We start from the raw sequence: 11,342 nt of genomic DNA, 5'->3' as shown, positions 1-11,342 counted from the left end.
GGAAATTAAACAAGAAATTGAGAAATTCCTGTTAAAATGTTCCAGTAAATTTCTCCTTAATATTATTAGTGAAAATGTGAGAAAGAGTTACCAGGTCATTGAACTGGTCCCAGAACACAGAGTGATGAATGGATGTTATTTTGGCACCAGGGAGAATAATAAAAAGAGGCAGACTCCCTGCTTTGAAGTAACGTCTAGTTGTGAGCAAAACCTTTCGTTCCACCCTTCTCCAAAGTGGAGTGTTTGGAACCTGTTGGACCTGTGCAGAAGAGCTGTCTCTCCAGTAGGAAGATAAAACCATTGTGGATCATGCAGAGACTTTTCTAGAACATTTTAAAGCAGTGGATTAGCCTGTCTGGGCTGCCATCACAGAACAGACTGGATGACTTCACACAAAGTTATCACAGTTGAGCAAGGCCTAAGTCTAAGATCAAGGTGCTGGCCGTGCTGGTTTCTGATGAGACCTTGAAATACAGTGTTTTACCTACACTGTAATTTTATTTTGTCTTTCTTTTAAAAAGACAAAAGCTTATACATGCAAATGATACCATTTCCAACTGTAATCAGCAACATATCCTGTAGTATCCATGTTCAAACTAGCCTGTTAAGGTGAAACTATCAGAGCCGGACAGCCGATCTCAGAAACCACTATTGCTTTTGGCATACAAGACACAGCCTTTAGTTACTTCTTTGAAAAATACTTTTTGGGAAATATAAAGTGCCATTTTGCATGCTACCTCAGAAAACATTGTACCAGGAGATTTAACATTCATAAGACAAAGGCAGGGGCTGGGGATTTAGCTCAGCAGTACAGCGCCTGCCTGGCAAGTGCAAGATCGTGAGTTTTATTCCTGGTACCAGAGAAAAAACAAAAAAAAAAAAAAGAAAAAGGCAAAGTGGTGTGTTTGATGGTCAAAACAAAGGTTTGAGGGTCCAATTGTTATGATAAAATGTTTAACTCTTCTGCTTAATGAATTTCATGATCCCTAACAAGTTTCTACAGCTAGTTCCTCTCACCTGTTAGTGATCTGCAAAATCAGAGGATGCTTTGAGACTCTTGACTTTGAAAATTGATTGCATTTAAGATATGTCACAAAAATCTTGCATAGGGGCTGGGGATTTAGCTCAGCGGCAAAAGCGCTTGCCTGGCAAGCGCAAGGTCGTGAGTTCAATTCCCGGTACCGGAGAAAAACCAAAAAAAAAAAAAAAAAAAATCTTGCATAAATAGAATAAATAACTAAACAAATATTTTGTTTATCCGATCATCAGTTGATGGACATTTGGATAATTTTTACTTTTGGCTATTATAAATAATGCTGGTAGGAACACAGCACATTTCTGTACAGATTTTTTTGACAGAAATTTTTTATTTCTCCTATATATTACACTGGATTTGTTAGGTAAATGCTAATTCTGTGTCTAACTTTTTGAGGAACTGGCTGACTCTTTAACAAAGTAACTGTGCTCTTTTACATTCCTACCAGCAGTTTTTGAAGGTCTTGGTTTCTCTACGTCTTTATGATCTGCCTCCTTAATTCTAGTCATCCTGCTGGTTGTGTAGTGATATCTCCCTGGGGGTTCAATTTCTCTGATGGCCAGTGATGTTGAGCACCATTTTTAGTATCCACTGGCTCATTGTCTATCTCCTTTTTAGACATATCTGTTCAAATCAGTTGCCTCTTTTAAAATTGGGTCATTTATCTCTTTATTACTGAGTAATCAGCACTCAATATATTCCACATAGAATCATTTCAAATAAATGATTTCCAAATATTTTCTCTCATTGTATGAGTTGTCTTTTCATTTTGATCTTTAAAGAATGAAGTTTTAAATTTTGATAAAGTCCAGTTTGTCTATTTTTACTTTGTTGTCTTTTTTCCATTTGTTTTTGGTGTTATATCTGAGAACTGACAACTCCAAAGTCACTAAAATGTATTCCTTGTAAAAAAATTTTTATGTTTCCTTGTAAGAGTTAAGTTTTGACTTTTATATTTAAATCTCTTATCCATTTTAAGTTAGTTTTTTGATGGTGTCTCTCCACCATTTGTTTTGGTGCTGTGCCGCTCAGCTACCTCCCTGGCCATCCCACATGTATTGAAAGGACAATGTTTTTCCCCATTGAATGATCTTGGCACCATTGTTGAAATCAACTGACCATGAATATGAGGGTTTATTTTATATTCTTTATTTTTTCTGTCTAGCTTTCTTATTTTGTATTCTTAATTGTATGTTCATAATCTTTATGTCTACCTTTGTGTACAGCAAGTACCATGCTGTCTTGATTATTGTTATTTTGTAGTTAGTTTTGGAAGTAGGAGTGTGAATCCTCCAACTTTTGTTTTTCTTTTTCAAGATTCCTTAGCCTATGAGTTTCCACATGAATCTTAGGATCAGTTTGTTAGTTTCTATGAAAAAGCCAACTGAGATTCTAATAGAGATATGAACCTATAGGTCAGTTGGGGAAATAGTGCCAATTGACAATGTTAGGTCTTCCAATTTGTAAATGTGAGATGTCTTATTTATTTATTTGCTTATTTAGTGCTGGAGATTGGTTGCTGTACCACTGAGATACATCACCAGTATTTTTTTTTTTTTTTTTTTTACTTTGAGACAAGGTCTTGCTAATTTACTCAGAATAACTCTAAACTTGTGGTCCTCCTGCCTGGGTCTCTTGAGGAGCTGAATTTCAGACATCATCACTGTGCCTGGCCACTTAGATCTTTTTCAGTTGATGTCAACAGTGTTGTCATTGCTGTAACATAAGTTCTATACTTCTTTTGTTAAATTTATTTCTGCATTTTATTCTCTTTGATATTACTGTAAATGAAATTGTTTTCTTCATTTCATTTTTGGTGTAGTCATTGCTGGTGTGCTACAATTCAACATATATTTGTAAATTGATCACTTGCTTATTTGGTAGTTTATAAATTACCACATTTTAAATTTTGCTTTCTTTTGTACTTATTGTTAATTTGTCTATGAATTCTGTTTCAAAACTCCTTCCTGTAGGACCAGATTAATCGGATTTCATTCCCTCAACCCCTTACTACTCCCTTCTTTTTCATTGAAATATTCCTTTTAAAATCTTCTACTTTTCATTGTTAATGGGACTGGTTGACCCCAGACCTGGTGCCTATCATTGTGGGGTTTTGCTGTGTAGTCTTCTTGGAATCCCTGGTTCTTTCTGGATGCCATGTGTTTCTAACCTGGCCTAGTGCCTTCTTTTTCAAGGAGCACACCATCCACCTCTGAGAATTGTTCATGACAGAGATCTTGAGACTCAGCACATTTGAGAATATCTTTCCCTGACCTTTCACAGCACACTTTGCTTGGGAAGATAGAATTCTACTTTGGAAATAACTTTCCTTAGAGTTCTGAAGGTGCTACTCTATACACTGATTTTCAGCTTTTAATGTTGATATTGAGAGCCAAAGGACATTTTGAGTCTTGGTAATTTTTATGAAACTAAGTTTTTCCTACATTTGGCTTTTAAGAATCTTTTATTTGTACTTATTGTTTTGAAGTTTCTAGAAGTGTTCTGATCGAGATATTTTCCCCCTAATTCTTTTAATATCCAACACAGAGTCTACTTTAATGTAGACACTTACATTTTTTAGTTCTGGGAAATTTTCTTTTATAATTTGTTTTCATTTTTCTATTCAAGAGGACACAGTAGTATTGGTAGTTTTATTGCAATTATTTATTTTTAGTTGTTTCTACAGTATATAAATTAAACAGTTTTAGGCTGATTTTATCACAGTAGGTTTGTAGTATAATTTCAAATCAGGGATTCTGATGCCCCTTGCCTTTTCTTTCTTGCCCAGGATTGTTTTTACTATTCTAGGCCTCTTCTGGTTCCAGATGAATTTTAGGAATGTTTTCTGTAGATCTGTGTGGTATACTAATGGTATTTTAATTGAATCTGTGCAACAATTTTGGGAGTATTTTCACAATGATAGTTCTTCTGATGCTTTAGCAAGGAATTCTTTCCATTTTCTGAAATCCTGTTTGATTTTTTTTTCAGAGTACTGTAATTTCCACTGTATACATCTTTTACTTCCTTGGATAGATTGATTCCTAAGTATGTCATTCTTTTAGATGCTATTATGAAAGGTGTGGTTTCACTAATTTCTATCTCAGTCTGTTTGTTGTTTGTGTACAGGAATGCTATTGATTTTTGAGTGTTAACTTTGTATCCAGCTACACTACTGAATTTGGTTATTAAATCTATAAGCCTTTTGGTGGAGTTTTTCGGGTCTTCTATGTAGACAATCATGTCATCTGCAAATAATGATAATTTCACTTTTTCCTTTTCTATTCTTATTCCTTTTATTTCTCACTCTTGCCTAATTGCTCTGACTAATATTTCCAGAACTACACTGAATAGGAGTGGTGACAGTGGACATCCTTATCTTGGTCCTGATTTTAAATTGAAAGCTTTCAGTTTTTGTTCATTTAGTGTGATGTTAGCCAATGGTTTGTCATAGATGGCTTTCATCAGAGTGAGGTATAAACCATACATTCCTATTTTCTGTAGGGTTTTTTCATGAATGACTGTTGGACTTTATCAAAAGCTTTTTCTGCACCTATTGAGATGATCATGTGATTTTTGTCTTTGGCTCTATTGATATGGTGTATTACATTAATTGATTTTTATATATTGAACCATCCCTGCATTCCTGGAATGAATCCCACTTGGTCATGGTATATAATCTTCATGATGATTTGCTGCATTCTGTTTGCTAGTATTTTATTGAGAATTTTTGCATCTATATTTATTAGGGAGACTGGCCTGCAGTTCTCTTTTTTGGTTGGATCTTTCTCTGGTTTTGGCATCAGGGTAACACTTGCCTCCAGGAATGAGGCAAAAGAGAATTCCTTCCCTTTCAAATTCCCATGCCAGTGGGGGAGGGGCAGGTGAGCAGTCACAGAGGCTCCTGGAGCTCTCCAGGGCTCAGCCTGTCCCCCATGCTGGTGGGGAGTGAGGCTCCTGAAGCTGTCCAGGGCCCAGCCTAGCTCCTATACTGGGAGGAGAGGGGTGGCATCAGGGTTACTGAAGCTGGGGAAGCTGTCCAGGGCTGTTTGGCCCGTTGGAGAGTGTGGGGAGGGAGGCATGGTCACCAAAGCTCCCAAAGCTATCTAGGATTCAACTCGTTTCCCACACTGGTGGGGGAGTGGTGAGGGTTGGTCATCAAGGCTGCGTAAGCTGTCTGGGGTTCAGTGTGGCTCCCACACCAGTGAGGGAGGGGAGGCAGTATGGTCACCTAGACCCCTGAAGCTGTCCAGAGCTCAGCTCAGCTCTGACTGGATTATTTAGAGTAACAGTTTTTGTTCTCTTTTTAGATTTATGTCCCTTAACTTTACAATTACCTTACAGTCCTCCTTCTCCTCCTTTTCCCATCTTTACTGATCTTCATTTTTTAGTTAATTCCCAGTTCTTCAAAGTGTAGGCAATGCCACTCAAAGCTCATCTGTTTTCTAAGGCAGGCTTGGTTATGCTGTGTTCTTCTTGGTTGTCATTGGTTCCTCGGTGTCTCCTGTCTGACAGCACTTGTCTTGTGTAATCACTGGAGCAAGGTCCGTCTTCTCACTGGGTTATGACTCCATTAAGAAAAGTGTTGTGTTTCATTGGTTCTGGACCTATTCAAGTCTAGAACAATAATTGGCCCACAATAGTTTTCTTAAACATGTTCATGGAGTAAATGAATTCTTCACTCCCAGCATGTTTTCAGTGGGGTGGAAGCACAGGGTTGGAGTAGAGAAAGTATAAAAATGGTGAGAGAAAAAGCAGCTGAATGCAAGGTGAAGAGACTGGGTCACTGAGGGTGGTCTTGGGGTCTAGCGGAAAATGCCCCCCCAGTATACTTCAGTTTGTTAGTTGCCCAGGTAATAGTTCCTGTTCCAGTTCCAGTTGTTACTGTCTCTTAGAAACGGCTGGTTACTGTAATGCACAGCTGGTCACTATGATGCACAGTGTAGAAAGCAATCCCCAGTTGATAAGCCATTCTGCCTCTGTACTTCATGCTCTCTTATCCAATATAAGCCCTAGAGCACCAGAGAAGAGGGCCTGATATTCTGGGAATGATTCCTATCAGTGCCTGTCAATGTAAATAAATCTGCCTCCAAATCCTGGGTGTTGTTTTGGTATTTCTGCTTGCCTTTGCAATGGGACAGTTTTGCAAACGGCCAGCCTGCTCAGTGGTATGCTAAATACTCTTACACCAGCATCTCTCATGAGGTAACTCTACCTGACTGCTGTAATTTAAAATGTATTGCTATGCTTGGTACACTTGCCCATGAGGTGTATAGTGACCTGTAGCTCACACAATAAAATAGGGCAAAATGAAAAACTCAAGTTTGTTTTGGATATCTGCTACCATTTGTGAGTTCCCAAGTTCCCAGATGTTGAGTGAAGGCATTCTTATTTATATGTTAATCATTACCAAGAATAAAAACAGAACAAAAAAGGCTAGGGGAGGGGTGGAATTCATGTCAGGGAGGGTATTTTGATCTTATGCAGCCTTGACAGTCTTATTTTCTTTTCAGAAATCCTAGAAAACAGAAAACACAGCAAACTGTGTTACTCAGAAACACTTCCTTCAACTTGAGCATGAGTCCAGCAAGAAAGAAAAATTCCTCATGTGGAAAAATTGAACCCCAGAAATGATTTGCCAAAAAATTCCTCAGGGGCTCAAAATTCAAGTCTTCTAAAGCTGAAAGTAGAAAAGAGAACAATGACCTTAAAACAACTGATTTTCAGCCCAGCTAAAGGTGGCAGAGGATGGCTACCTTAGATACTGGTAAACTTTTTAGCTGCTGCGATTTCTTTAGTCTTTAAATAATGTTTTCCTCTAAAGAGATCTTGTGAGTTAAACTAAAACTAACATGAATCTCTGTGCTAAACTTCTATTGTGTTACTCAAATTCTTTAAATACAGTAGTTTATATATTTATTTTTAGATTATAAAAAGCAATATAATACTAAGGAGGTAGTAGAAAAATCTCCAATTTCTTTTCATCAGAACATGTGATTAATTTCTTTTTCTTTGTTTGTTTCTTTCTATCTCTCTTTCTTTCTTCCTGTCTCTTTCTTCCTTTTCCTTTTCTTTCTTTTCCTTTTATTTTTTTGAGATAGGGTCTCACTATGTTACTCAAGATGATCTCAAACTTTTGGGCTTACATGATTCTCCTGCCTCAGCCTCCCAAGTAGCTAGGAGTACACATATACACCACTGTTCCTGGCTCTGATATTTTCTTTAAGATTCTTTTTTAGTCTTTTTTTATATGCATGTATTTATCTTCAGTTAGTCAACAAACATTTATTGAATCCATACTCTGCCAGTCACTGTTCTAAGTGTTGGAAATAGAGCTATAGAAAAACCAAGATCTTCTGTAACAAAAGAACCAAATGCAGCTGTAAGGTCAGGTGGTGATGCAGGGCATGAAGACAAATAAAGCAAGCTAAGGAGATGGAGAATGGTAGGTAGGGTGTTAAATGGGGTTGGAGAGACGGGTTGGTGACATCTGAAAACAGATCAGGTTAAAATCAGTGCTATAGAAGAATGAATGAAGCCAGCCATGTGCACATTTGTGGGAGTAGCTTTCCAGGCAAAGGGAACTGTAAGGGCAAAGGCCCCAGGTGAAACTGAGTCCAGAGTGTTTGAGAGTGAGCTAGGATTTCAGGGATGCTGAAGCATGATGAGAAAGGTGGCGAAGAAGACAAGTAGGAGGCAAGTCACAGAAGTAGGCATCTCTGCACAGCTGTAATAGTATACAAATTCCCCCTGAGCTTATGTGGAGCCATGATTCTACTTTTGAAAACTATTATTTTATTGCATAATCCCTACATTGCTATATGATGCTCATATGCACAGTTTTCATGGCTGCATAATATTCCATTACAGGCATATTCCATAATTAATGATTTTCTTTTTTTGTCCATCTGTGAATATCTTTGGCTTTCATTCTCTTGTATTCCCTGATTCAATGTATTTTAGTTCCCCCCTTTTAAAGTGTACAATTGCCAGAACACAGATTATAAGTTCAAGGGTTATGAGAATAAATAATGCAAGATCTCCTTCCAAAGTTGCATATCATATACAATACCATCAATATATTATCAATAAAATGAAGTGTATTTTTTAAAAAATTTAAACATTTTACACAAGTATATAAAAATAGAATAATATGTTAATTACCTCCATGATCACCTTTATATTTAGCAGTTATCAAACCACAGACAGTCTTGTTTAATTCAGATGTACTCTCACTTTTATCAGATTGTTTGGAATCAATATCATTTTACCAGTACATAGATTAAACATATTTTAAGCATTATTTTGGAAAGAGAAAGTTAATGTCTCTATCTGAAAATTATTCATATTTGTTCTTAAGTATTACAATAAAAGACACGTTGCCATTAATGCCCCTCAGAACTCCTCTTTTCTTTGAATGCATTCATCCCATCATTCTTTCCCCTTTCTAAGCAGACCCGGGAGTCTTGTTTCTGTAGATGTGCTGTTGTGGCTACCTTAATGTCCCAGTTAGTTCAGAATGTTTGCCTGTCATTGTCATTTTGACTTTGGGAAGGAGCCACAAGTCTCAGGGTACCAAATCCAGTGACTAAGTCAGGTTTATTTGACAGAAATTGATGTAAATATTTTCAACCAGTTTAGGACTTTGAAGCAGACACAAAAAGACACACACAAAAGAAGACTTCCGGGCTGGGGATTTAGCTCAGCGGCAAAGCGCCTGCCTGGCAAGCGCAAGGTCGTGAGTTCGGTTCCTGGTACCGGAGAAAAACCAAAAAAAAAAAAAAAAAAAAAAAAAAAAAAAAAAAAAAAAAAAGAAGAAGACTTCCAGAACTATGTCCAAAAGCAGCAAGAACAATGAGGAAAGTGTGTTTGAAGTAAAGGGAAACATTTTGAGAGAGATTAATGGCAATGGGTCTTTTACTGTAATAAACTTTTAATTTAAGCATTCGCTGTATTTTTAAACCATGCCATATATGATTTGAACTTATAAGAAAGTGGTTATTGGTTATTGCTAGAGATGATTACATTTACAGGACAAAACCAAACAGCTGGTCACCCCAACTGGGCAGTGCTGGCCGCAGAAGTCACACTCGGCTTCTCTGCTTCCCTTCCTCCCTAAATTCAGTGGCCCCTGGAGCAGTGTTATCTCTGCCCTCCAATGGCTCTCAGGTTTAGTTCCTTCCCTGCCTTGCTGTTCTCTGGCTTTCACTGCAACACTTTCCTCTCCGGTGTCTCTGTTCTGAGGTTTGGTCTTGCCAACCTCCCTTTACAGGGCCCCTGATCTCTTTCTAAACCACAGATATGATGGTGTCTTTCACCTGTTTAAAATCTTTCATGAAGTCTCTCCTTCCCTGAAGAGAAAGTCTATGTGCCCTCGTGTGATTTTATCTAGATCCATTGGCTATCTGTGTATGACCTCTGCCGCCCCCAACCACCACCACAGCCTGCATTCATCGCGCACTCCTCACTTTGGGTTTACTTGCCCTCTCCCCCAAGAGGTTCCCTGTGTCCAGAAAGACTCATCCATAAGTGCAATTCAAACACCACTTTCTCTTGAAAGCTTCCCAAGAACCACCTTCAAATATGGAAACCATACCTGAGGTTCTGACTGTCACTAAGGTGTGCCACTGTCCACCGTCTTCCGGCTCCTAAGTCACATCCTATCTCCATAGTAACTGTTCCCTTCTTGATGTCTCCTTCAGGAAGTTGTTATCTTTGGTTTCCTGGACAGTACCACCCATGTTACTGACATCTGATACATTTTATGAAAGTGTTAGGATTCTCAGTTTTGAACAATGGAAACCAACCCTGACAGATTTAAATTGGAAAAGAGTTTGATGAGAAGCCACTGGTGAGCTCACAGAACCCTCTGGACAACCAAGCACTTTGTTCAGAGCTAAAGCAACCAGGAAAAGGTCCTGAGTCATTCCACAGAGCTGCTCCATGTGGCCACTGCTGTGCCCTCTGTGGAGTACCAGCCCCGCCGGCAGGGCAGACCTTGGCTTCTCTGTTTTGCCTACTTAGCTTGACTTAAGAGGTTCTTTGTAGGAAGGCTTCATGGATTAAAACAAAGAACTGAAATACATGGAGCCTGGGGATTTAGCTCAGTGGCACAGAGCCTGCCTGGCAAGCGCAAGGTTGTGAGTTCGAGTCCTGGTACTGGAAAAACAAACAAACAAAGAACTGAAATACATGGAGCCTGGGGATTTAGCTCAGTGGCACAGAGCCTGCCTGGCAAGCGCAAGGTTGTGAGTTCGAGTCCTGGTACTGGAAAAACAAACAAACAAAGAACTGAAATACATGGTCTATGAAGAGATGTTCATGGATCTTCTAAGCTAGACTCATATTTAGGCATTTTGATAAAGATTTATCATATTGATTTATTTTAGTAATGGAGGAATTGTAAAATCAATATTTATTTATTAGTTTATTCAGTGAATACTTGCTATGTACCTCTCAGGTAGAAGGCACTATAGATTCACCTATAGTGAATTGATTTACTGGGAAACTCCAGTAAATTTCAACCACTACACTCCAGAGAATGAGGTAGACAGGAAATACATCTGTTCTGTGGATGAGGAAATCAAGGCTCAGAAAAATGATGTGAATTATGCATCTGATGGGCCCATGATTTGAATCACATCTTCCAAATGTGCTACTTTGGACTTGTCAGTCATTATAGAGCATCCTAGTATGTGCTGGATTGAGAAGAGATTCTGAATCTGTTAGCTGGTAGGTCTTCACTGGCAATCTTTGAGAAAGGAGTGATTTGGATAGGTGAGTATGGCAGCCTGAAGGTAGATGTTTAACCCATACATGTGGTAAAGAAGTTGGCTAATAAATATAAACCACTTATTCCAGGCATTTGAGAGTAAAGGAAATGATTGGCAGAATGATGAATTGAGGAGAAAAAACAAGAAAGACAAGGTTTGGTGGGGCTGGAACTTTAGCATTATTATAGGTTGGAGGGAGAAAGCTGCTTAAAGACCAAAGAGAGAAAGCGGTAAGAGTCAATGCAGAGAATATTTTTTTGAGACAGGGTCTCACTATGTACTTCAGGCCTCAAACATGCAGCAATCCTCCTGCCTCAGCCTCCTGAGTGCTGGGATTACAGGTATTTGCCACCATACCTTGTTTTTTTTTTTTTTTTTGGGTTTTTTGGATACTGGGAATCAAACTCAGGACCATGCACTTGCCAAGCAGTCACTTGTGCCACTGAAATATTCTCAGGGGACCATCTCCGACCAGTGTACTCAGCGTAAAACCCTCTGCTAGCCCACTTGCCCCCAATTCTTTTTTTTTTTTTTTT

Source organism: Chinchilla lanigera, unplaced genomic scaffold, assembly GCF_000276665.1.
Source record: "Chinchilla lanigera isolate Chin_1 unplaced genomic scaffold, ChiLan1.0 scaffold00019, whole genome shotgun sequence".
In the NCBI taxonomy this organism is placed as follows: Eukaryota; Metazoa; Chordata; class Mammalia; order Rodentia; family Chinchillidae; genus Chinchilla; species Chinchilla lanigera.
The sequence above is the reverse complement of the archived record's forward strand: the minus strand, read 5'-3'. Positions refer to the sequence as shown.